This window comes from Paralichthys olivaceus, chromosome 8, assembly GCF_024713975.1.
Source record: "Paralichthys olivaceus isolate ysfri-2021 chromosome 8, ASM2471397v2, whole genome shotgun sequence".
Classification (NCBI taxonomy): Eukaryota; Metazoa; Chordata; class Actinopteri; order Pleuronectiformes; family Paralichthyidae; genus Paralichthys; species Paralichthys olivaceus.
In genome coordinates, this window is record NC_091100.1 from 12998544 (window position 1) to 13024398 (window position 25855).

General features: G+C 41.1%; 1 protein-coding gene across 12 annotated transcripts in view; it reads right to left on the bottom strand.

Moving 5' to 3' along the window:
• Positions 1-25855, bottom strand: part of adgrl3.1 (adhesion G protein-coupled receptor L3.1) — a 119864-nt gene that overhangs the window by 92834 nt on the left and 1175 nt on the right. For 11 of the 12 annotated variants that reach the window (XM_069529992.1, XM_020100515.2, XM_069529997.1 and 8 more), the window contains exon 2: positions 15238-15318. The exons of the other annotated variant lie outside the window; for it this stretch is intronic. The gene's annotated coding sequence lies outside the window, so the exon portion shown is untranslated. The remainder of the gene's footprint in view (positions 1-15237; positions 15319-25855) is intronic. 12 annotated transcript variants of the gene reach the window in all.

A 25855-nucleotide genomic window follows, 5' to 3' on the forward strand; every position in this document is an offset into this window, starting at 1 on the left:
TATGAACTCATCATGATGTTATTTTTGGTCATGTCCTCCAGCAATAATCAAGAGTTGTTCTGGTTTTTCAAGCATTCACAGCTCTGATACAATCAGAATAAAAAAAGCTGATGATATAAGGGGGGAAAAAACAGGATCAAATAAATATTTTACGAGACACCAGACCATATGCCAAATAATCCATTAACATAAAATGCAGGACTGAATGCTAAGTGTTGACACTGAAGAAATAAAAAAACTGAGAAACACATTATAATGCTGCTTAATGTTTGAATAATGATGCGGCTGCCTGTATCAGGATTCACTTCACTCGGTGTTGCACTTCAGCATCAAAGTGTGAAATCTATTGATGTTCCAATCTAATTGTTCATTTCATGGTCCATCAGCAATAAACAATTAATAATCAGAGATTAGTTACAGTAAGTGACAGACTGGTGAGCATCATCTCTCCCTCTTTTTTTCTAAGCTGATTAAGATGACCAATGCTCGCCCACTCATCCATCGACTATCTCTATCACTTTCTTCCTAAATTTCCAGATTCATCCTTCTTTAATCACATCAAACTAGAAATGTTTGTAAATTTCCTGCATGGTTGCACATGTTTTTCAAGTCTACAAGGGTTGGCGGGTCATTGCATCATTGAGTCTTCATGCAATCATCCTAGTTCGTGTCATGTAAACATCATTTTTCACAGAGTAGTAGTTCAAAAGGTAACAGCAGCTTTATTTTGGGCCTAAATGTTCACTGTTCTCAAGGGAACCCAGACCATGCTCCAAATAAACCGCCATGTGGAGTTTGTGTGTGTGTGTGTGTGTGTGTGTGTGACCAAAAGAGGCTGCAAAGATTTGCAACAGCAGATGGAGTGAAGCAGACAGCCAGAGCCATGGGAAATATTTCATGTGAAACAGAGACTATTGATCAGTGTGACCATAACCATTTTAGGCCCAGCAGAGACTGGGACAATAGTCAGCAAGCTCCGTCATGACACGCTGTGAAGGCAAATAGCTGTTTTTGGCCCATTCTTTATCTTAGATAATAACAAGGACAGCTGGATTTTTTTCACGTCACCAACAAAAGCTGTCAGGATGACACAGACCTTTCTGTAACCACCAGAGACGTACAGCATATGCATAATGCATCTTCTGAAAATCTACAGTGGCAATGAGCCTCATGCTGCAGACAGGACCGATAGACAGAAACACCCAGAGGCACCCGTCCACCGCGTAATCTGTGGGAACAGACCCACGCCAGAGACAAACAGCAGAATGTTTTCAGGAAGTCAAAGTAAATCACTGAAATTGAAAATCACTTTCAAATTACTGTGATAAAAGCACGGCTATAGATTGATATTAGCAACCTTTTATTGTACAAGAAAATTGTATTTGCGTTGTAGAATAAAAGAAACTACACTGTTTCCTATCGTCTCATTTTGTGACTTTTTTGTAGACAATACATTATCATCATTTGTTTATTTTCCATGCATCCATTATCTATTATCATCTGATGTTTTACATCGACCTGTGAGTGTCAGAAATATCATGAAGGTGTTACTCAGCTTCAGAATCAGACATTTTTTTTATTTTCATGAGAACTCTTCAACCAGTGAGATCAAATAAAATCCTTTAAGTCATTACAATGACAAACTCACACATAATAATGTGTTAATATCTGAAAACAATGATTTATAACAGATTAATGACTCAAAAAATGAGTCAGTATCTCAATATAATGACTTACTATGTAAAATAATGACTTAGAATCTCATAATGTTGATTTAACATCTCATAATATCGACTTACTATGTCATAATTCTGACTTTTCAATCTCATGAATTTGATTTAGCTTTGATCTCATTTCTCTTTCACTGGCAAAAATTGGCTTCCATAAACCAGGCAGGTCTCTTGATGTGATGTGTCTCTTAATGCTTTGTTCAATCAAACGCTGATCACAACGTTGGCAAACTTTTGAACCAACAGATATTTTGGCGTCTCTAAATATGAGGTGGTGCAGCTGATTCCATCGGAGAGTGATTTCCAATTCACTAACGATCGCTGACAAACCCCTAATGGCACCAAAGTGATGGAATCACGATAGACTCCCATGCATTATTCTTGCCCCTGCTTAAACAACTCAACAAGCTGCCCCATTTTGATTGATTGGTCTCTAACTCGGTTGAACACGAGCAATCTGACCAGCTGTCCTCAGCGAGACACAGGAGGCATACCCTGACATATGGCCGGACGCCACCAGCCACAGCATTCCACTGTTCCATAATTCAAAAGCTATTCCATCACACACATGCTCCACTGCCCCCCCCCCCCCCAACCTCATCCGTCCGTAATTAACCCTCTCATCTCCGCCACACTCACGATGCCTTCACAAGACAATAGTTGCGTGGCAGCCTCGAGGATTTATCTAAACTCAAATCACTCGACTTGTGTTCATAATTCAGCAGGGCTGCATCCTCCCATATGTTCCGTTAATGACATAAAAATATGTTCCATCGACAATGCATAGACAATGGCCCAAAGCATCCCCCCCTCCGTTTCTATAAAATGTTTCGTCTCATTATCTTAATGTGTTGATTGGTTAATACATAATGAATAAACAGGCAGTAATGGTGCTAATTATCAGAACATATGTGATGTGTTTACACCCCGTCTTCGCCAGTTGATCGCACGCATAAGATTTGGCAAACATCATACGCCCCATCTGAATCCACTCGCTGTTAAAAATGATGAAATAATCAAGTCATATATTTTAAATGAACTCCGCATTGCCTACCGTGAGATGGTTGTATCTCAGTGGAGACCCTGGCTGGCAGATAAGCAGCATCTGCATAAAACTGAGCAAAACATCAGCTAATAAGCAGGATCAGACCAAAACAAATAGATGTCCCCGGATCCAAGCGCTTTGATTTACCTGCTGTTTCTACCCACCTCTGTCCCAGTTATATCTGCTCATGAGACACCGAGTAATTATTCCAGAAATATAAACATACACTTCTGTTTTGTTGCTGTTGTTTTCAGGTTATTTTGCCACCAGAGTTTAGTAAAAAAATAAAATTGAAAATATATGTGACAAACAGAGTTATTATTTGAATAAGAATAGTGTGATCTTAATTTTAACAGTTTCTCTATAGGAATCTATAGTGTACTGTGCCACTGAGACAATCTGCTCCTCGATAGAGCTGCATGCAAAACTGAATGGGTTTCGATGGCCTTTATTTTCCTGCCCTGAATCTTTATTTCCTACAGGGTCAGATTTAACAGAGATGTTGCCGGGGCCACTACACTCACAGACTTTACTGCATGCATCCATGAACTAATTGATGTTGGGCTGATTCCGTGCACTGAGGCAGCCTGACCCTATGACTGTGTGTGTGTGTGAGCGTGTGTGTGCATGTGTGTGTTTGCGTGCATGCGTGTGTGCGTGTACAGTCCCTTAACGAGAGTCCTGCCTGTCACAGCAGTCCTCATTTGGGGATTCTGTCTTTCACTAATGAGTGCTGACCAGACTGGGCTACCTTGTCAATGCATGTCACATGCACACACACACACACACATGCACGCGCATGTCACAAACACACATGCTCATCACTAGGAGACCAGATGCCCTACTCCCTCAGCCTACAGGCAGAGAGTCTAAAATGCATCCATGCTGGGCATGTGTGTGTGTGTGTGTGTGTGTGTGTGTGTCTGTGTGTGTGTGTGTGTTACAGCTGTCAACACAGTAGATTGTAACTGAAAAAAATACCACATGAAAAGAAATTTTGTAAGAGTATGTTGTGGTCCATCTACATGTTCTCCCTAATTAGAGTGGAAGCAGACCAAGAGTGATTGTGCAGTTTTGACAGTTTTGAAAGGAAACACGCTCATCATTAGTAAAACCTTCAATTTGAGGATATTATTTGTTCAAATATTTGTTGACAAAATATAGTCAGATGTGTCTGTCCAAAATAATAATGTTTATAATAAATAATAATTTAGTGGTACGATCCAATGAATCAAAGGAAGATTGGCAACGTACACATACTTTTCTTCCTCTCCTTTTCCTTCATTTACTTTTTCTTCACCTTTTCCTTTTTTCCTTCTCCTTAGTCTCTTCACTTGTTCGTGCTTTGCTCTACTGGAGAGAAGTCTGAGCGGAACAAAGCTCAGGGGGCCATGCACCATGTTCAGTAAAATGGCATGTGTCTGCCAAGCTACGGTAAATTACCTCCAGTTGGCTTGCTAGGGTAGGTTTAACCACCGTGGACCATTCCTGTGTATGTGCATGTATGTGCCTGTGTGTGTGCGTGTGTGTGTGCATGTGTGTGTGCAATTGCGCAAATGTGTGAGTAAGTGCTTGTGTTTGTGAAGGAGAAGTTTGCGACAAGGTTGTGTGAGTGACAGAGTGAGTGGGTTTGGGTGGTGTGGCAAATTATCTTCAGCACAGGTAAATAGGCTAGGAGAAATTTGATTACAGTGACAACACACACACACACACACACACACACACACACACTTTCAGGAATCTCATTTAACAGTGTAGAGCTGGAGAGATGGCTAATCAGGACAGGACCTGGTGGGAGTCTGGCCTATGGCCTATAATGAGAGACATAGGATACAATGCACAAGCAACAAGCACAACAAATACTCACAGCAAGTATACACAATAAAAATAAAGACAAACACATGAAACATGCAAACACACACACTCAAACCACCGTGAGTATTTTAGCAAAGAAAGCCCACCCTCATAATTTCCCTGTGCTGATGAGACCTAAGATGCTGATGAGCTGTGAGTGGGCCAGGGGGCTCAGGGAAAACATACTGTCGGCTCACAGCAATATTATTGTCTTGACATGTCGGCTACAACATGTATCCGTGCTGTTGCATGTGCCGGGTGTTTTGGGGAAAGCTTCACATACAGGCCTGCTCAGACCACATTAAAATCACAATAAATAATGAGTCAATGTCACATGTTTGTTCTGGTCAAACCTTAACTCAACAAGACAAACAGTCATGTCAGCTCGTGTCTTTCATTTTCAATCTATGCATTTGGCTGGTGTAGCCAGATGGAGCAGGGCTCCCACTGGCCGTTTTCTAACATGTGCAGAACATACACACAGGCGGGTGCACACACATGTGTGTGAGAATAGGTGGGTGAGGGGCTGCTTCACTGTAGGATTGTGCACAATTGTCATTGTGCCCTGAAGACGAGTGGCCTGGCAGGCAATTTATTTCATACAGGGCCGGTTGTAAATCCTTTGTGTGGCTTCACGGCAAATAACTGCAGAGTGCTGGAGTGCAGCCTTAAAGGTATAGGTCACCCCCACATGTGACATGCTTTGGTCATTGTGGTTTCAATTTGAAGTCATCTGAAAAATAATTGGCATTAGTTTAGCACTGTCTACCAATACTGTACATTTTTTTTATAATAATTGATTCAATGTCTTCATTCTGTTAACATGTTGAATTTACATGATTGCGTTCCCCCTCCTTTGCATGAAAAAAACTCCTGCACATTTTTATTTTAAAAAGATCTGTCCCTTTAAAATCATTTTCACTCAAACTAGTTCAAAGCTCTGGGCTGAGAACCGCGTCCTCTCTCTTCATGTTAGACATTCTATGCCCGTAAGAAAATTGTGTCTGGGGAGGCTCCGGCTTTGACCGGACCACTGCAGTTTCCGCATGGCTGCCTCTGGCTGCTCTGAGGACGCTCCCAGAAATCCAATGCACCGAAACCACCCTGAAAATCCACCGCCGACGACCTCGTCTGTAAAGCGCCGCTGTTTTGATTCCTCATCGCCCAGACTAGACACCACGCACTGTTCTGCTCTGAACTTTCTAATGCTCCAGTCTAATCAACTCTACGCACCCCCACTCCCTCATGAGACCAGACGGGCTAAGGCGGAGATTTGTGCGAGGAAGAATGGTGCAAGGAGGAGAAGCAAAGGAGAGGGGATGGGTGAGGAGAGAAAAGAAGAGAAGATGAGGGATAAGGGAGGGAGGTGGAAGATAAAGGACGAAGAACATAGATTAGGTCAGGAAGGAAAAAGGCTGAGGAGGATAGAGATGGAAAGATGGGATAAAGGAGTAGTGACAGAGGGATGGGGGCAGAGAGGATGGCAGGAGGCATAGAGAGAGGCAGTGCCAAAAGCAATCACAGTGAGTTGAGGAGAATCTTAAAGCAAGTTAATAACCTAAGGCATTTATCTTTTTTCATCCCTGTCCATCTGTAGCACATACTGTTTGGACAAAGATTCATAAAACAAAACCTACAGAGCCATAAAACAAGGACATTAAAAAGATCAACACGTGAAGGGACAAATATGTAAGACATTAAAACAGCACAGCTCATTGGCCTACGTAGCCTGAACAGTATCATGACACATAAGTTGTCAAAATTAAACTATGAACACAATCTGACCTAATATAAAGCTAATATAAAGACTTGTTCTGGTATGGTAGACATTGTAGCAGCTAATTTATTTCACAAGGGAGAAAAAAGTAACAGCAGATAAACGAGTCCTGCTAAACGCTAACTACCCTCGCTAGATTGTCCAAACATAGAGGGCAGTATCTAATTTTATTTGACTGCTTTATTTGTGTCACTCAATTTGCATGAAGTTATTAAGTTTGTTCTAACACATAAATAAGACAGTATCAGGATGGGGAGAAGAAAAAAAGCAACTAGTCTTGCAACTCGGAGTGTCTGTGACAGTTTTGATACGTTGTCGAAGTCAAATCAAATATTAATCTGTTTTTACAATCAGCTCCTAATATTATCTTCTAATTCAACATGTAAAATGTTATCTTTATCATTTGCAAACTGCATGTTATTCTCTCATCAGTGTCTAAAACCCATGACCTTTAGCTAATACCTACATTTTTAAGATTAACGTGTAAACATTTGAAATTATTTATATTCCTGTCGCACCTGATCCTATTACTTCACTCATCATCACTATGCAAATATTGGAAACAAATAAAAACAAAACACAGTCTGTTTACAGGCTCCATGTTTTTTCCACATTCCAACACTGAAGCATATGAAAACACCTAATTCAGAACGACTACACACCCCTGGAAACAGGACTTTCCATGGAGTACATGATGCACAGACAGTTTCTAACATTATAATTATTGTTATCATCAACTTAATACTTTACAGACTTTTGCTTAACCTGCCATGTTTCCTGTTTTGATAGTTCAGTGTTTTGATGTGTTATACAACATAAATAAGGCAGATATGGCAATAGATCATTGTGTTCATTATGATTATTATAATAATGAAGAAAGAAAGAATTACTAGAATTCTTTTATTAATGTTTCTTTAGTTGTTGCACAACTTGAACTTGAAACCCCTCTCTGCTTAACCTCACTGCATCTGTAATGATTGTTGTCAGACTTTGTAATGCAGTGTAGCAAACAGCCCATTTCACTGGAGCTAATTTCTCACCACTCCTCGTGGCTGGCCAATATTTTCTCTTCTACCTACTACGGTAGGTTGATTCATTCACTCCGTGCTTGGCTTGCGACGAAGCAAGAAAAGCAAAACACAAATAAACAAATGAATGTACAAGCAACTGTGACAAATGCAAATACACAAACAAGTATACAGTAATTACAGTAATTAATTTTCTACATGCATGTGCAGCCCTTCAATACTGCATGTCAGTAGCCCATAAGGGGAAGTTAATGCTTTGCAAAACTGCCTCTGATGCAATCAATTATGTCAACTAGAGATGCAGTGATGTTGATTCCACTGCCACTGCTGTTGTTTTCCCCCCTTTGATTCATCCGTCTTCTCCTTTATACCACCCTCTCTCTCCCCCATCGCCATCTCCCTCTCTTCCTCTCTGTCACCGCGCTCTAAACCCAGTACTGTCACAATGGATCCGTCAGAGCCGAGCCTTAAAGCCAGAGGCAGAGAGAGGCAAATTTTGTGTGTGTGTGCGAGTGTGTTTGTGTTTGTGAGAGAAGAAGAGAGAGAGAATGGAGAGAAAGTTGTGCAGTACAGTACAGAGAACAGCCACCTCAGCAGTGAATGATGCTGCATTAAAGTGGAGGCAGACAAACAGGCTGGATATGGCACTCATGGCCTAGATTTAAAATCCTCATGAAAGTGCCAGGCTCTGGAAGCAGGAGAACACACTCCAATGTTCAAATGAGCTCTTGTTTTTTTGAACTTCCTTTCTGCATTTTTTCAGCTCTGTTCACTTCCTCCACTTATTTTCATCCCCTTTTGTTATCCTCCCTCCAGTCTTGTTTACTTCTGCTTTTAACCTCTCTTCCCTCTCGCTGCCTCTTTCTTCAACTCTCTTTTCTCTTACGGTGCTTCCACTGGTCCCTCTGTCATGCACACTGTCAATCCACCTCCCTCTATTACTCCGTAAAAGAAGATTAAAAATGTTTGCCCATCTAAAGGTCCTCAAAGCCCATTGTTCTCCATTTCAAAATAACCTCGCATGAAAGACTTCTAAAGATTCTAAGGCCCTAGATAATGAGATTCTCACTCTAAGGCAGTACAGGTTTTTTCTTCCACTCCAAATGCTAGATGGATCCCAGAAATACATGCACAAACACACACACACTAATATATTTGTTTGGAATCAGCAAATTAAAGTAAAAACTCATAAAATGAATGTGCCACTTCAGTTAAGGTGATTTCTGCATAAGACATTAGAACATCTGCCTCTTGCATTACAGAGCAGATATGAACTGGGTATATCAGAGTCTTGAAAAATTTATTCAAAAAGGCCTTTCTGGAGCGCTTACTGGGCCCTGTTCATAATTTAATAATGCATAAGTACCAACACTGGTATATAAATATAAAAGGAGGCACTTAGCGCTGGATTGGACTGCTGAGAAAATGGCATCGGAAATACAGAGAGATCTAACGATGGGAGAGAACATTAATTTGCAGCCTGTCACCTTGGCTTCTGTGTAACAAAATGTGCTCATAGACACGAAAGAAATATTTCCTGTTACAGTTATAATAACAGAATAAAAACTGTGAGTCACTTTGACGGTTGCGCCGCTCAGAGCAGCGATGTGTGTAAAATGTCTCACGACAGATGTCCACAGTGATATGGGAGAATTTGTCAGCAAACACTTTTCATTAGATGTTACATTTTCACTTCTCTCCGGAAACGAAATCAAAAAAATCTAAAGTGAAGAAGAGATCTTCTTCAAAGTTTGTCGGGATTACCGAGGCACAGCAGTGGTTATTGTTAGCTGAAACCTTGCTACATAAAAAATCAAGACTTATTACCGCTCCCTGCTGGGCTGAGGCTTCGCTTTAGTTTGCAGGGAACAAATAGTTCCACATATCATTAGATTTATGTTTAAACCCTCATCGGTCTCTCTGGAAAAGCTATACATATCACAGCTTGTTTTTTTATCAAACATATGTTAAAGACCTATTTCATAGTAATTCCACCTCTATATGCATTGCATCCATGATCTTTGTAATCATATTCAATGGTGTTTGAAATGCAAGCATGTAAGAACCACTGTTCTGTGATTGCAAGGTAATGTGCTTGTTTTCTGCACCAGCTCGGGCCACGACTGTTGCATTTTTGATAAGCCGTATCCATCACTTTTCCGAAATAGCATAAAAAAACGATGACACAATGAGCTGCGGCAGGATGTATGGGTGGTGATTCTGAGGCAATCAATGGAGACAGCAAAGGTAAACACAGTGCTAAATGTCAGCTATAGTGATTGCACCGCCACAATATCACCCCAGTGCGGGAGACCCAAATAACCAAAATCAATAATCTAATCATTTCATATTCAAATCATGCAGGCGAGAGGTCCGGATCTTATTGCAGTTTCATATCCCTGGTGTGCTGATGTATTCCAATCAACAAACCAGTGCGGCAAGATGCATTGAGAATCCAGTAATTCAAAGGAGCAGTGGGTGGACCACAACCATTACTGTGCATCACACATTCTGTAATAAATATTTTAATGTTTATCAGTTTCTGCATGTGATGGTGAGGTATGAGATTTACAGCATATTTATAAACAGTGTGTTGTTGTTGCTTTATGTAATGCTAATGTAATACTACCAATAAGGACATTTCTTTACTGTTGTATGTATATATATTTTTTTTTTTGCACAATTTGATGTGCTTCAAACTGTTTTTTAATGCAATAGTTTTACTGTATGTTTTATATTGGTATGTTTTAGTGCAGAAATAGTGGGAAATTTGTTTTTATCCAAATAAAAGAAAACTAGGGTGAGCAAAAATGTTACACCACTTGTTTCATCAATGCTTAATTGTGCCACTGAGAAATATTTAACCAAACTGTGTCTCATCCTCCTCAGATCTAATATTCAGGTTGTAACTCCAGATCTTGAACATTGATTCCCTTTCAAAATTGTAGTAAATCTGTATAGATTGAAGTTCTGAGGACATCCGCTGAATTGGAGGGTGACACACGGATGCCTGTGAGGTCTGTATCTGTCTTTCCTACTTCTGAGGGAGCATATTCATATTAAGTTCTCTCTGATAATGGATAGAAGAGAAGATTCATTTATTCATATGTTTCTTTACAGAAAATTTAAAAAGCCTTCCAACAGATTGATACGGAAGCAGAACACATGCTTTTATAATACTGTTTTTATCAGAACAAATAGATTGAAATATTTGACTAAGGCAGATATCTTTCAAACTACATGTTGCTTAACATAACAGAAAAGAAATAATTTGCATCTAAGTTTATATTATGTAACTTCAGCCACTAGGGGTTGAACAATGTCGTTTGAAGATGTCATGAAACAGCATGGGATGATGGGAGTTGTTGTCTCCACCACCATTGTCGAGCGAAACTCTTCCTAACGAAACTCAGGCTAATCATGCTCACGGATGAGGTAACGTGTTAAGTTTTAATTCAGTTAGTCAGGAGTTACAGCAGAGAAAGGGTAAAGCAGATATGAAGTAATTAAAAAGAGACCAATATGAAACGTCCTGTTACCTTGAAAAGAAATATGGATTTCTCTGGGTTTGAACCTTGTTGACAAGATTTTGGATAATTTCAGTAGACAAGTCCAAAAAATATAAATAACTTGTTTTTTTAGACATTTTAATTAAGATTTATAACATATTATATCTTAAAGTTTTTACATTTGTTCATTTAGAACATTTTCATGCTCTCAAATGTGTCGTTCAAACCTTCTCTGCCTTCATAATGCCAGCAAGAGTGGAGTTTACACGAGCCTGTAATACCTCACTAACTAGTGTTTTTGTTGGAATCGATGCTGAAGCACCCAAATAGAACAACAAATCTCCACAGTGTGCGACAGGGGCAACCGAACTGGTAAACAGACACATGGAGGGAAAACATCTGTCGGTGCATCTGCTGATCATCAAACCGAGCCCATTGGAAATCTACACTCACAATACAGTCAGCTGTACACAATTAGCACCGGTTCACGAGCAGAACGCCACAAACAGGAGACGACGCAGTGGGGAAGAGAGAGTGATAGTAACTGCCATAACTTGTTTTCTTCCGTACAGACTTCGCACAAATAAGATGGCTTATCCTTCCAGGAATACAGGGGCCCTAAATAGCTGCTTTCTTCCAAGTTGTTGACAAAAAGCATCTCTATGGGTTATTCCCTACTGTACAGTGTGTGAAGAGTGTGTGAGTGTGTGCGTGCGTGTGTGCTTGAGGTTGTAGCAGTACACACAGGTGGCAGTGTATTTGTCTTAATAGGAGGTGTACCTGTGAGTCCAGGCTGATGCGTTTACGTCACTGTGTGTGTGTGTGTGTGTGTGTGTGTGCTCCCCTTGTGCCCTGTCTCAATCTTAGGAGGGAAAAAACCAATGCATAGGGGACAGACAGGTGTCTTGGTGCAGTCAACAGGATACTGAGCCACCAGGCAGCAGACATGGACAGATATCATCCATCAACAATAAACAACGTAAGCTCAGACCAACAGAATTCTTCCGGACTGGTGCACCTAACCGAATTAGCAACTGAGCTATAACTGAAAATGCTACACATTTGCAAACTATCAAGTCATTCGCTGACGGAGAGGAAGGCCGGCCGGACCACGTCCCCATATTAACACAGTCACACCTGGGAGCTGTGTGGCACGGCCTCACAGTCTTGCACTATTGGGCGCTGAGCCGCTCCACTGGAACATTTAAAGGTTAAGTGCCCACAGGTCACGGCCCTGATGGCAGTTGTTGAGGGATTTAAACTGCCAGGATTTTCACAGCTACTGTACAACTCAGATTTTAAACCGTGACCTTTCAGTCACAAGCTCATTTCCTCTGAGAAAATCTGTTACTGCAGGTCAGTACATGAGAGCCGAGGCTAAATGTGAGGATGGTGCACTGGGATAGTCCCAGACTTTCACCTCAGTTTATCAGGAGTGGATGGATGGATGGATGTGTGGATGGATGGATAGATGGGTGTGAGGATGGATGGATGGGTGTGAGGATGGATGGATGGAATGATGGATGGATAGATAGATAGACAAATAGATAGATAGATAGATAGATAGATAGATAGATAGATAGATAGATAGATAGATAGATAGATAGATTTGTGCAAAATGTACAATGGCTTAATTACCTTGAACAACAATATCATATGTTCATATCATCATCATATGATTTTATCAAAAACCAACAGTTTATAGCACTGGTTCATCACCGCAGCTGTAATGGACAGATCGACAGGAGATGGATGGATCAAAGTTTGAGTGATGTTTAATGGTTGCCCTGGCAACTCTATTCTCCTCCCTCAGTTTCCGCCTCCATTACAGTATCTGTCAGGTCTAGAGTTTCAGAGACATCTGCTTCATGCCCAGCCCAGGGTGTGTTTGTGTATGCATGCATGTGGCTGAGTGGGTTTCTGTGTGTGTGTGTGTGTGTGTGTGTGTGTGCGCGCGCACACGTACATGTGTGCCCATAAAGGAAAGGAGGCTGAGTCTAATTGCACAGGCCCATCTGCTGATTCTGGGAAACAGACTTGCAGACACAAACAGTAGAGACAAAAATACGCACGCACACACACTGTCACACACTGACACACACAGGCCACAAGTGCCTGCCTCAAAGCCGTCAAGTTGGACCCTGGACAATCTGCACCCGTGCTCTGGCAGCTGTGTGGCCGACATTGACTGGCATGGTTTACAATATGGACTCTATTGTCTTAGGACAAAGGCCTCTCCACTCAAGGCAAAGGTCACATTATCAGACAATAAGCTTGTATTCACTGGCGGTGGTGACAGGGGACCAAAGGAGGGTTTGTTTGTGTTTGTGTACGTGCATGTGTGTGTGTGTGTGCTGCCAAAGCTTTACTATTTATTATTTTAATATTTTAAGTGTTTTGTTAATTTTATGTTTAAAACATCTCTTTCAAATTATGTTGCCACAAGTTTCACAAAAAGATAATCTTGTTAATTAAATCCCTTTTAGTTAATTTAGTTTCACAACTAGTTTACAGGTTTATTTCTAATGAATGCACCGTGTCCACATTTGTGTTTATCAGCTCATCTCTAAATACATATGAATGTGTACTGTAGTACCATGTGAATAATTAGCTCCGCCAAGCAGTTAATGTTTGAACCCGTGTTTGTTTTTAGCAGGATTACACAAAAACTATACCCATTTCCACCAAATGGGTATAGGGGTGGGGCCTGGGAAAAACCCATCAAATGTTGGAGTTGGAGCAGATTGAAGGGCAGATCCAGGATTTCGTTTTCTCTCTAACTATGTTTTATCACAATAAATAATTTAGGACCATCCGACCGCTTCCTTTTTTCTCATACTTGATAATCATTTGTAAGACTGTTTGGCCTTGACAGAGGTTTGCGTTCTACTGAATCATTGTTTTGCCAAATACAACTATTTATACTAATTATTGTATTTCTGCCTTCTCATTAGTAGGGTGGTAAATTACTATTGTGTGTTTATGCATGAAGAGCGGGAAACACCTGTTTAAGGGAGAGGGAAAAAAGGAGCACATCCCCCCACATGAAGAATGATATGTCCCTTTTCCTGTTGTTCTTTCCATTCAGTCATTGTTTCAGAGAAATAAAGACGAAACGCAGCCTTGATCTCACAGAATCCGATTTCAAAAAAAGCTCCCAGAGTCATATGAGAGATGAGGAAGGAAAGCATGCAGGGTGACACACACCGGAAGTGCAATAAAATGGGCCCACACACACACACATACACATGAACAATAAAACAATGCCTATCTCCAAACGAGTTGATCTTTTCAAACAGCTGATATTTAAAATGTTCTTCTCCAACATGTTATGTGCACACAATTTTACTCGAGAGGTAGAACACTTGAGTAAAATGACCTTGGGCAATAAATAGATACAACTTAACTAACAACAAAGTGCACAGCCACAAAGAAAAGGAGAAAGAGAGAAAAAGAGAGAGAGCAACTTCTTCACATTAATCTCCACCAATTCAATCGATAAAGAATAGGATCCCATGAAAACATGGCCTCAGGGTTTTATCCAGCAAAGATGCAACATATTTCTCCTCTTAGTGGAGAACTGATGTCTGCCGGGATACTTCGACTAGCTGTCAATACCAAGTACTGCACCCTCTTCTGTCGTCAATAAACTGAATGTGCAATTCATCAGGACAGCTCTAGGAGCCAGTATTTCTAATTAAAAAGGAGCTCGTAAATTCGACATTTTACAGGCCCGACTCAGCTTGTAAATACACTGTAAATAAGTTGCAGTGAGTGGCTTCATGGGCAGATGAAGGTCTGAGTTTGTGGTTAAACTCCCGTTGATACCTTCAAGGAACAGGCAAGGGATTGTAATTAATTGAATAGTCTTTTCACACAATATTCTACTCTAATCCGTTCTGTTTCACATCTTGTTGTTTTCACTGTATTTTGCATGCTGTTCTGTTTTGGGTTTTTTTCTTCGAAGCGCGATGGGTCATATCTGATTGGATTAGCAGTTTGAGAGGACACATTTGTCGGGCCAATTAGAGTACTTCCTGGCACAGATGGAACCCTGAGATCTCCGGGGAGAGCGCAGGGTCTTATTTGGGTTCTAAAAAAGCATAATGCATTGTGTAGAGTCGGCTAAAACAACACACCAGGTGTGCATCTACGTTGCGTGACTCTCCTCCAGGCCTTAATAAGTGTGCTATAAATAAAAAAAGCATTCTGAGTCAACATCTCTGGTTAAATGTGTCCAAAATTACGAGGCAAGACAAAGTCTGTTCACACACACACATACACACACTCTTACCTGTTGTAATTTGCTTTGCTCTCTTAAAGTGAAATGAAGCCCCAGAGAATCACATCTCAATGGCAGCTGGATGTCCTTGTCCTGGAGGGACAGACAGAAAGACAGAGAGAGGGAAAGAAAGAGAGAGAGGGGGTACAGAGGGAGAGAGGGGTGGGGGTTATTCGGGCTCAGTGAACTGAAATCCCTGTCATTTTTTTTCACAATAGAGACAGATAGCCATAATATGCAGTGAATGTGGGGTGCTATGTGAATAATGGCCCCCTCCAGATTGTGTGAATGGCCATAACCCACTCAAACACAAGAACCAGACAGTTCACAAGCCATTCTCGCTCATGATTGCTTGTTTAGTGTTTGCGTGTCCGTGTGTGCGTGCACACAAATGCACGTATGTGTGTGTGCATGCGTGTGTTCTGCCTCATAATGACCTCTTAAGTGTCAGCATATCAAAGTCTATGATAGTCGATCTCTGTGCTCACTGGCAGTTTACAGCTAAAAAGCTCTTTCAAGCCATGATAACTGGTTTATATGGGTGGTATTTCACTGCCAAATGCCAGAGACATTTTTCAGAAAGGGAAATTGTTAGCTCTGTTACTAGAATGCAGAGTGGCAGAGCTTCACAGTTAAAATGTGTCTCATATTGTTTTCTATCTGTGCCTTGTGCCAACATCTTCCCCTGTTTTACTACTTTTCATAGTGTACTTCCCTCATTCTCTCTCTCTCTGGCTGTCTTTTGGAAAGAGCCTCCTTGTCTCTCTCTTCACCTCTCTCTCCCCCCCATCCTCCTCCTCCCCAACCTACATCTCTTGAGGGTAAACTTTGCAGCCTCTTCTCACCAGGGTCAATCTCAATGTGACTGTCTGTATTGTGACTGACATTGCACATGGGTTTGTGTGTGTGTGTGTGTGTGTGTGTGTGTGTGTGTGTGTGTGTGTGTGTGTGTGTGTGTGCATCTCCTGGCATGCAAACTGTAGTTGTGTGCATTGTGACTGTGTGTGTTAGAGGGCAGAGGAAACGGCATGTATCTGTTTGGCCTTTAGTTTTTCTGTTCTGGCAAACACACACACATACACATACACACACACACACACACACACACACACACACACACACACACACACACACACACACACACACACCATCCATACAGAGTGTCAGAGCTGGACCTTTGTGAAGCTCTCAGGCAGTGCTGCTCACTAATTGGGTCTATCAGCCAGTACAGGAGACTGTGAGCAATATCTCTATGGTTGGGTGGGCAGAGACTGCAACCAATGATGGATTCACTGTACTATGTTTTTGTATATGCATGTGTTTCCATGTATTAATGTTTATGCATGTAATTGGTAAATATATACCCCCAATGGTATGTGAGTGTATGCATGCACCACAATTGCCTGAGGCAGCTGAGCACATGAGGCACTAAGCTCCCCCACCTATACAGCACCTTCATTCAAGTCCCACTTGCTTGTCTCAGGACATACTATACATTATTCACACGGGGCTGGTCAACAATGGAGGGATCAATGGATGAGGAATGGAGGAAGAGAGGTGGAAAAGAAACAGGTTTGGATGCAGAGGCGAGGCGCTGAAGGAACCAGTTTGTATAAGGGGTGGAACCAGGGGGCGGAATGAGATTTTTCATTCGCTCTTTTTTATGTGAACATGTGGAAAAAGGGGGACAGATAAGATTAAAGATGCAGCACATCGCAGAAGTTCATGCATACATCAGTGGTGCACCATCGCTTTGTCCTACACTCTGAGGAGGAATTGAATCCTAATTTCCTGCAACTGGATGAAAAATAATATTAGCCACATCGGATCAGTACCCCAACAAATTGCATTCATATTTGACAATTCCATTTTTCATGATTTACAGTATGGGTGGCGCAAACATTGAGTGCAGACGGCAGGGGGGCCTTTATCGGCAGGGAAAGGTGTGGAGGTCGAGTTTGGGTGTCTACATGCATGCAGATATCTTTTTTTTTATTTGACATAAACACATCCTATCTTTATGCCGAATCAGTAAATGCCATGTATACATACATGAAAGAATATATATACATAATGACCTCTGCCTGTTTAGTTTTTGTTTAAATCTTTTTTGGTCTGTCATTCAGCAGCATTAAATTATGGCGGAGATCCGGGTCAGGTGATCCAGGATTTATTTTTTCATTTTCTTTAACATTGAGATAGGGCGATTTCGACATCTTCTATGATTTTTCAGAGAATACTTAATGGATCTCGATGCAAAAAGCATGTTTGGGGACTGATATTTATGAGCAATCTGGGCAATTTGGTGTAGATCCAAATAAAAATCCGGATCTAGTGAATTTGAATGTGGTTTCATAAGGGGTATGCACTACGCTCAGCACCCCTCTATAGTTTTAATATAGTCACTTAACATGAATCATCCATATATTGTGTGGTAATAGGATTGAGAGATGAAGAACTACAGTGATAAAGTTAGAACACTGTAAAATCTAAAAGTTGTTTTTTGGCTGCTGTAATGATTAGTTGCATATTGATATCAACAGATATCTTCATTTCCACTGACTCAGGTGCATTTGTGGGCCAGCAAAATTATTTCTGGTCCTCGAAATTATTGTTCTTTCCAGCGAGGGGGTTCTCTGACAAGCAATTTGAGAGCAGACGGGTTAAGATTTAGACACATAAGAGGAGATAGAGGGATTTTTTTGATCGCGTGAAGAAGAGAGGGATCCTCGGAGAGCGACCAACAGAGCAGCAGAGAAGAAGTCAAATGACAGCCAGAGAGATTTAGATGGGGAAAACGTTTCCAGCTTTCACAAAGAGCTATGGAGGGGCTCCAGTCGGGTTATCAACGAGCCAGAGCCTGAGCCCGACTGAACAATGGTTGGATGTGATGAGGAGCAGGAAGATCCCCGGGCTCAGTATGTTCCCTAGAAAAAAACTGGAGTGGATTTCACGTGATAGATGCTGACCATTTTCTCACAGTAAAACAATAGTGTTTTCTATTATGAGAGGCAGTGGTTGTATTGATGTTCTGTGTCACCCCCATTACTCATAAGCCGCTGTATGTAATTAGGATGATTCCACAGTATGCTTTCATGATGGGTGTTCATGTATTACCCTTTGTAATTATTCTTTAGACATCAGATTGTGCCATGAGACACCAGAAATTGTGTTGACGCCTGCTGGTGGAGATTTATGGCGCTTCCAAATGAGGCAATGTGAGGGTGCGGTGCCATATACAGTATGTTCATTTTAAAACCACATTTTCTCCCCTCTGGGCTTCAGCAGATTAGAAAAAAGCATAAAGAATATGCAGCAGTAGTGTATATGGCGTATCTGGGCGTAAAATTAAAGACTCGTGTCAATGTGACCCACATAAATCTTTGAAAAAGAAAGAGAAAGACAGGGTAGGAATGAGGAGGGGAGGTGTGCATAATGAAACCAAAAAAAAATGGTTGATTTGTCCAGTTATTGTGAACCGCTGAACTGTAATAAACTGTACTCAACCTCAGACAATGAGATGTTTCAATACATGGGTGCACTTGTACACGCAGCATCACACACAAAGAAAAAGCCACACGTCAAGATAGATCGTTCTTATCATAAAAATAGCTCGCAGTAATTGCCTGACATTGGTATTACACAAAGATTGGTTTTCAAATACCAAATACAATTTATCAGAGACCTGTGCCTGCTCTAAAACACAGGCCCTGAACCATTAGCTTCTCATCTCGATCCATGTGATGGATGCCATCTCATCTATCACACATACACCTTCTAAGCAAGAGCCAATCCGAGGGTTCAAAATGCATGTGAGCACACCGCAGGAGAACGCACATATAGTTTCTCACATGGTTAGAAAACAGACACGTTGTCCGTGTAAGTCATTGCGGCAGGCCCACAGGCCAGTGTGGTACTCATCTGTCTTGGCGTGACACTATCAGGCTCCCTTGCAAAACACAGAGGTGGTAAAATGGTTTTATTGCAAAATAAGAAAGATATGTCAGGGGCAAATTGACGGGTGCTGATTCATGCCAAAGGGGCATGGAGCTTTTATCTCAAAACGTGTTGTTATGTCCTCGGTGGGAAACAACCACGGCAGCTTGTTTTTAGAGTCACACGTCGTGAATGGGCTAAAAGTAGCCTCCTCGCGCCAAATTATTCACCAGCCAGTCAACGGGGATTTAACCTGAGGCAGCATGAGGTGCTATATTTACACTTGAGATGAGGCCAGTCAGCTCGATAACACAGGGAAAACACAAAAGAACGGCAATGATGTAAACATACATTATCAAGCCATCGATCACCGCTATATCTGTTAATATCTTTGTTCCATCAGGCATGACCATCTCGTCATCCTTGCCCTCCTTCAGCCTATCATACTGCACCATCAACAAAGCTCCAGATCAATACTCCCTGGCACATATTCTCTCTCAAAGACTTGGAATGAAAACGCAATTCGATATCAATCACGATCACAGCTGTGCCACTGAACAGGCATAACAAATGACAATATCTTTTTTTTTCTTTTTAATTCGCTCTCAAACGACCAGTCGCATCACAGCTTCAAGTCAGATCTTTCGCCCTGGTTTATGCTGAAAGGAACCAGATGAACTAGGGAGTGGAAGATGTATGTAATGCAGTTAAAGTAAAAGCCCACTAAGCAGGAAATTTAAGAGGGGCCTGGGGATGATGGTATTACAGCAGACGCTGATTGTGGACAATCTGCTGCAGGAGGAAAAAGATATGGAAAATATCATTGGATGCAGGATGGTGGGTATAAAGAGGTGAGGAAACACTTGAGAAGCACACGGATACGGAGAAATCTCAACAATTTAACAATCTACAAACAATCTGGATGAAGTAAGCACTACTTAACAAACACAATGAGGTCAGAATCCCCCTCACATTGTCTCAGCCACTGAAGTCAACCAACACAGCCTTTTATATGCAGCGCTGAAAATGTCTTTTAAGACAATACTGTATTTTAGAAACCCCCGCTGCAGTTTCCTCCATTGATAAGAAATGTTGTGTTATGCCAGGGCACTGAGAGATTTGTGCCCGCAGCCCTGCGATGACCTCATTGTTCATTGCCCCATAATTCAAATCTGCTCCGCTGTGTTGCATCACATTGTGTATGACTCATTTCCCGAGCACCCCATTCTCTAAACAAGCATGGCTTCCTCAGCACGCCATCGTCGGCCCGTGCAAACAACACAGCACAGAATTTCCCTATCAATACTGTGGTGACTGCCTTAAGACCTGCATATGCACAGCGCACACACATACAGCCACACACACACACACACTGTTTAAATGGATTGAAGTAGGAGGTGGGTAAGTGAGTGCTATTGTAAATGATTTCCTGCGGAGACCAAAATAATCGGCAGACCTTTGAGTGAGGATCTTACAATCACTCTGGCCTTGTACACTGATTCTCCATTCAGCTCCCTAATGGCACTGTGTGTGACTGAATATACAGCTGCAGGCCATGTCTATGGGTGCGTTCGCTCTGACATGTACGCTATAGCACTGAAGTGCGAACGTGTGTGTGAGTGGAGACAAGAGACTTGTAGCACATTGTAACTGAGGGAAGAAATGCAAGCTTGTGTGCACCTTCCTTTTGAGTGGTGACAACTTTGAGTGGAGTGCGGGGAGGTGAAGGGCACAGAGGAGAAGTGTGGGCAGGAGATGTGTTGACTGAAAGCACAAGTGTTTTTTTCTTCTTTTGTCAAAAAGAGTGAGAGGTTTTGTAAGAATGGGCCGTGACAGTGGCTTATACAGAAATCAGCTGCTAAAACATGCAGTTCAGACACAAATAAACACATATGTTAAGACGTTGAATAGTGTTTCACAGCTCGGACTTTGAGTAGCAACATTTATAAGGTTATTGTGAACTGTGTATGCCTTGGTTAAAGTGAGAATCAGATAGACAGGTTAAGAGGAGCGATGTTAAAATTCTGATTTGTTACGCAAAGCCATCTTCCTCAGATTATTATCATGGGTAATTGTTTAAAAATGACATAAAAGCTCCTTTTCACAACCTCTCCTCTCTACTTCAGAGCAGCCTGATGATAACTGTCATCTCCCCTTCACACAGCCATCTTCAAAAAGGTATTACACGATGTTTTGCAACCAATAAAAGCACAATAAATAAGAGTCAATGATAGCAAAACATAAAAGCCGGACATTCAAATTCAGAGCTGCTGCCAAAGAAAATTTAGGTGTAAAAACTGTGGAGACAAAAACGAATAAAAGCCTGTCTTAAAAAGAGAAAACCTTGACATTGATTTTACCAGAGGAGAGACTCTTCAGAATTCTTATTATAGCAAATTGAGGGATACAAAGTAGAGGAGAAGACATCATCCCATCACCATGATTTTGATATCCAGATTAATGTCTGTGGGGTAATTTCACAATTGATTTACGCCGATTGATTATTTAATCATTGTTATCCCATGCGAGACACATCACAACCTAAGGTCATTAAGCTTGTTTAATTTGACTCTTAGAAAACTTTGATTAAAACAAGCTGCAGTCAAACCTTTGAGGAGTTTCAAATGTATTCAACAGCTTCACTTTTGCTCATCCATTTATATGTTATTACAGATTATTATTATTACTAACAGTACTGATAGTACTTTTATTATCATGTTTCAAAGGTACAGTGTGTAGAATTTTGTGATATCTAGTGTTGAAATTGCATGTTGCAGCTGAACACCCCTCACCTCACCCTCTCCTTCCAAACATGAAAAAGAACCTGTGGTAGCTTCAGTTCTCATAAAAACTTAAAGGTGTTTAGTTTGTCCAGTCTGGACTAATGTAAAAAACATGGCGGCCTCCGTAGAGAGGACCCCTCCATGTAAATATAAAGTATTTAAATATAAAGGGCCTTTTCTGGGTTAAAGAAAACTACAATTCATACAATTTAGATGAAACAAGCTAGTGAAAATACCATGAGGATTATTCTACATTCAATCTCTGCCGATAGATCCCTTTCACCTAAATCTTACACACTGGACCTTTAAGAGTTGATATTATTTGATGTCTTGCTTAGTCCAATCAACCCTCCAATATAGGGCTGGGCATTGAACTATATTAATCATTTTCATCAATAGCAATATCACAAAAGTTCAATATATATACAATGCTCATGCATTGGGTAAGCACAGAGAGGTGTAACCCATAATTGATCTACCTTAGATTTGTGTTTGTCCATCTCTGCTCATTAAGAGTTTAAAACCACAGCCATCACTCACAAACAAAAATCAGTCTTTGTATTTAAAATAAATAATAACGTGAATTTATCGTGAATTATCAATATCGATATGAAAATGTTTATATTGATATAATTTTCTTCATATCATCCAGCCCTACCCCAAACCTGAAGATATTGAATTAACTATCACATAATAAAGCTTTCGCAAATGTACATGGTTGCCATTTTTCTTAAATTTTGCCATTGACATTTTGCTTAAACAACTATTTACTTTATTTCTAATTTGACAATGCTCCACTTCTCAAATTATTGTTTCAACTCTAACTACATTAGATTTAATCAATGCCAGTGGGTTTTTAAATTTTAACCTACACTTCAGAACCACCAACAAATACAGCATCATGTCCTTTAATATTATGATAACAACATACAACTCAACCATCCAATATCCTGTGAGCAGGATTACAGCGTGTCACTTTCAGCACTACACATAAACAGCCCTGTTAATACACAGCATGAGCAGCGAGGCTAAAAATGTACATTCCCACAAATCGGCCCCACAATAAAGATGGATAATAGGCTGCGCTGGTTTGGGTAGAAAGCCTTGCAACAGTTCCATATTTAGGTAGAGTAAGACATCTATCTCTGAAGGGCTATTCTGGTCGAGGCCATAGGAGCAATGAGTCAGTGAATACCCGAGACACGGCAGCCAGTCGTCTACTGCTGGTTTTCCCCTTCCCCAAGCATATATCTAATCAGGTAGCAAAGTAACTGCGCAGTAGTCCTCTCGCATGAACTGAACCTCTAATAGGGTTGAATGATACGGGAGGCGAGTTTCACACATTAGGAGAGGTGACCGAGCTGATATCCCCAGTTCATGGTGGAAAATGCAGGGTTATTCTTTGAGGGAAGGGAAGGGGTAGGAGGACGGATGTGTTAACACATGACCGAGTGCTTTAGGTGGATGAGGAAGACGGGCAAGGATCTGGCCTCATTATTTCAATACGGGAGAGAGATGTCGAGGGCAGGAAAAGGCTTCTGAATTAGGTTAAACTCAGCACCCAAAGTGGGGTTGAGACTTGGAACGTGAATCATCACCACATTAGGAAATAGGCTGGTGAAATCCAACAGCATCCTTTCAATAAAATGTAATATCATTACTGAGGCATTGAGAATTGTTTCGGTTTTTTTCTCCTGCTTAAGATACAAGAGTGACTATTTATGCATGGAGGTTGGTTGTCTCTGTGAGCACAATAAATACACCCTCCTGTTTATCTACAAGGCTTTCTGACACAAACCTTTACCTTGCCATGCATAAATTAACTTAATAGAAGACTGTGAGTCCAGAATTGCAAATTCTTTAGAAAACACTCTTTAAAAGGTTTTATGTGCTGGTCAACACAATTAATAGCATGAGTGAAGTTGGACTCTCTAATCTCTCTTGACATTGGAATTTAGAAACTTCAACAGAGCGTAGTTACACTTGTTACACAACTGATTTTATGCCTGCCTGTCCTAATATTGACATGTCTGTTATTGTTTGCCTGACACTGATCGTGCTGTCTGCTGAGGTTCATTATTCTATCTTGAGGTTTCAATGTGAGCTTGAGATATTTCATATTGACAGGGGCGGATACAGTGGCAGGGTCAGGGGGGCACTGACTCCAGCTGAAATCTGAGTGGCCTCTTACAGGCCATTGTCTGTAGTCTTTTTTCAAAACTGCCCACTTACTAACAATAAATATGACAATTTGTTAAGTTCTTTTTATCTTTTAACCTTTAATGAAGTACAATGAAAGACAACAAACAAAGATATTATAATATATATTAATATAAATGATGTGTGTCTTTGCACAAAGCTACAGAGCTAAGAGTCGCAGGATTTACTTAAATTTGAACCTTACTGAATCAGAAAGTATGCACCAATGTAAGCCATGTAATTGGCCCCTCTGTAAATTGTGGCCCCTTTGCAAGCCCAATTTCAAATAATCATAGATCCACTGCATACAGGATCCCTTATGTCTTCATCCAAGGATTAGCGTTTGTTCCTGGAGTCATCCAGATCCAGACCCAATATTGTGTTACATTAACAGCTCTGAGCAAAGGAAATCAGGCCTCCGGTAATCAAGCAGAACAATCCGAATTAGCACAGCCATCCTAATTTGCACACTGTTTTCCCCCAACAGGGCGCATTGTCTTTTCTTGTGCATCACAACAAGTGAAATTAATCAGTGACCTAATTAAAGGAGGACAGATAGACCTACAGTCAGCAGATTGCTTGATTGCTGCTGTTGCACATTATACAGCTTCAGGTGCCTCAGTGACATCAGTGCCATGATCGGTGTCATTACAGAGCATGACACAACACAGAGGGACACAACATGCTGTATGAAACACCAAATGATGGTATGTCTCCTACATCCTGCTGTTATCAGTCAGAAAATGCATCCACGAGACTTTAGGATCACTAAGATGTAAACAGATGCACCTATGACAGACGACTTAGTGGTATTCATCTCATCCACAAGCGTAATCATCTCCTTGGAGACCGGCCCTGTGCTTTTAACAGATGCTACCAAAATGGCAGCCAAGGAAATCTACTGTACGTAAATTTTTTCTGCGACATTGACATACAGATAAATTGCCAACACTGACCATTTTCCCCACCTGCTCAGTGGATTCCTCCGAGACACTTTTTCTTAGCTGCAGCGCAGATAGATGAGTCAACACGGTGTCAACCACTCCACCCAACAGAGCCTGTACCCACATTTATGTCATCTCTGCACGAGGACTTTGTCCACAATATCTTTGTTGAGAGTCATTTGGATGTTGAGTAGTGATTCAAGGGGGGGTGGGGGGGCACTCCAGAGCCACCCAAGCAGACACACAACAAATGACCACTGAGGGCTGCTTTGTCTAATTTAGACACATTTTGCAGTTATACCTATAAGCTTGATGACTTGTTTAATTATAGAGCATAAATAGTTCACTATCACAAATCAATCAAGCTGGCTGATTTCAAGGAGGACACTGAATCTCTATGGTCACACACATCAGAAACAGTCTGCTCTTCTCAGATTAGGTCTAGATCGAAGAATTGTACAACCTTCAGGAGTTTCCAGTTGCACATCAAGGTCAACTGCAACCGCCTCTTCTGTAAATAAGAGCCACAGCTTTCACTCCTGGATCCGCATGATTGATGTATCCTGGGGTGCACTGGCCTGCTGGATACTCCTTTTCCTCACACAGTGGCTGGATTTACTCTGGATTTTTAGACTGCGACTGACAAACCATCAGCTCATCCCCCAAAAGGGCTCCAGCTCACCTGCATTCCCACATATACTTTCACAATGACAGTCCCGTAAAATTAACCCGAGGAGGTGAACGACACATGGGTCTATCTGTCATCCA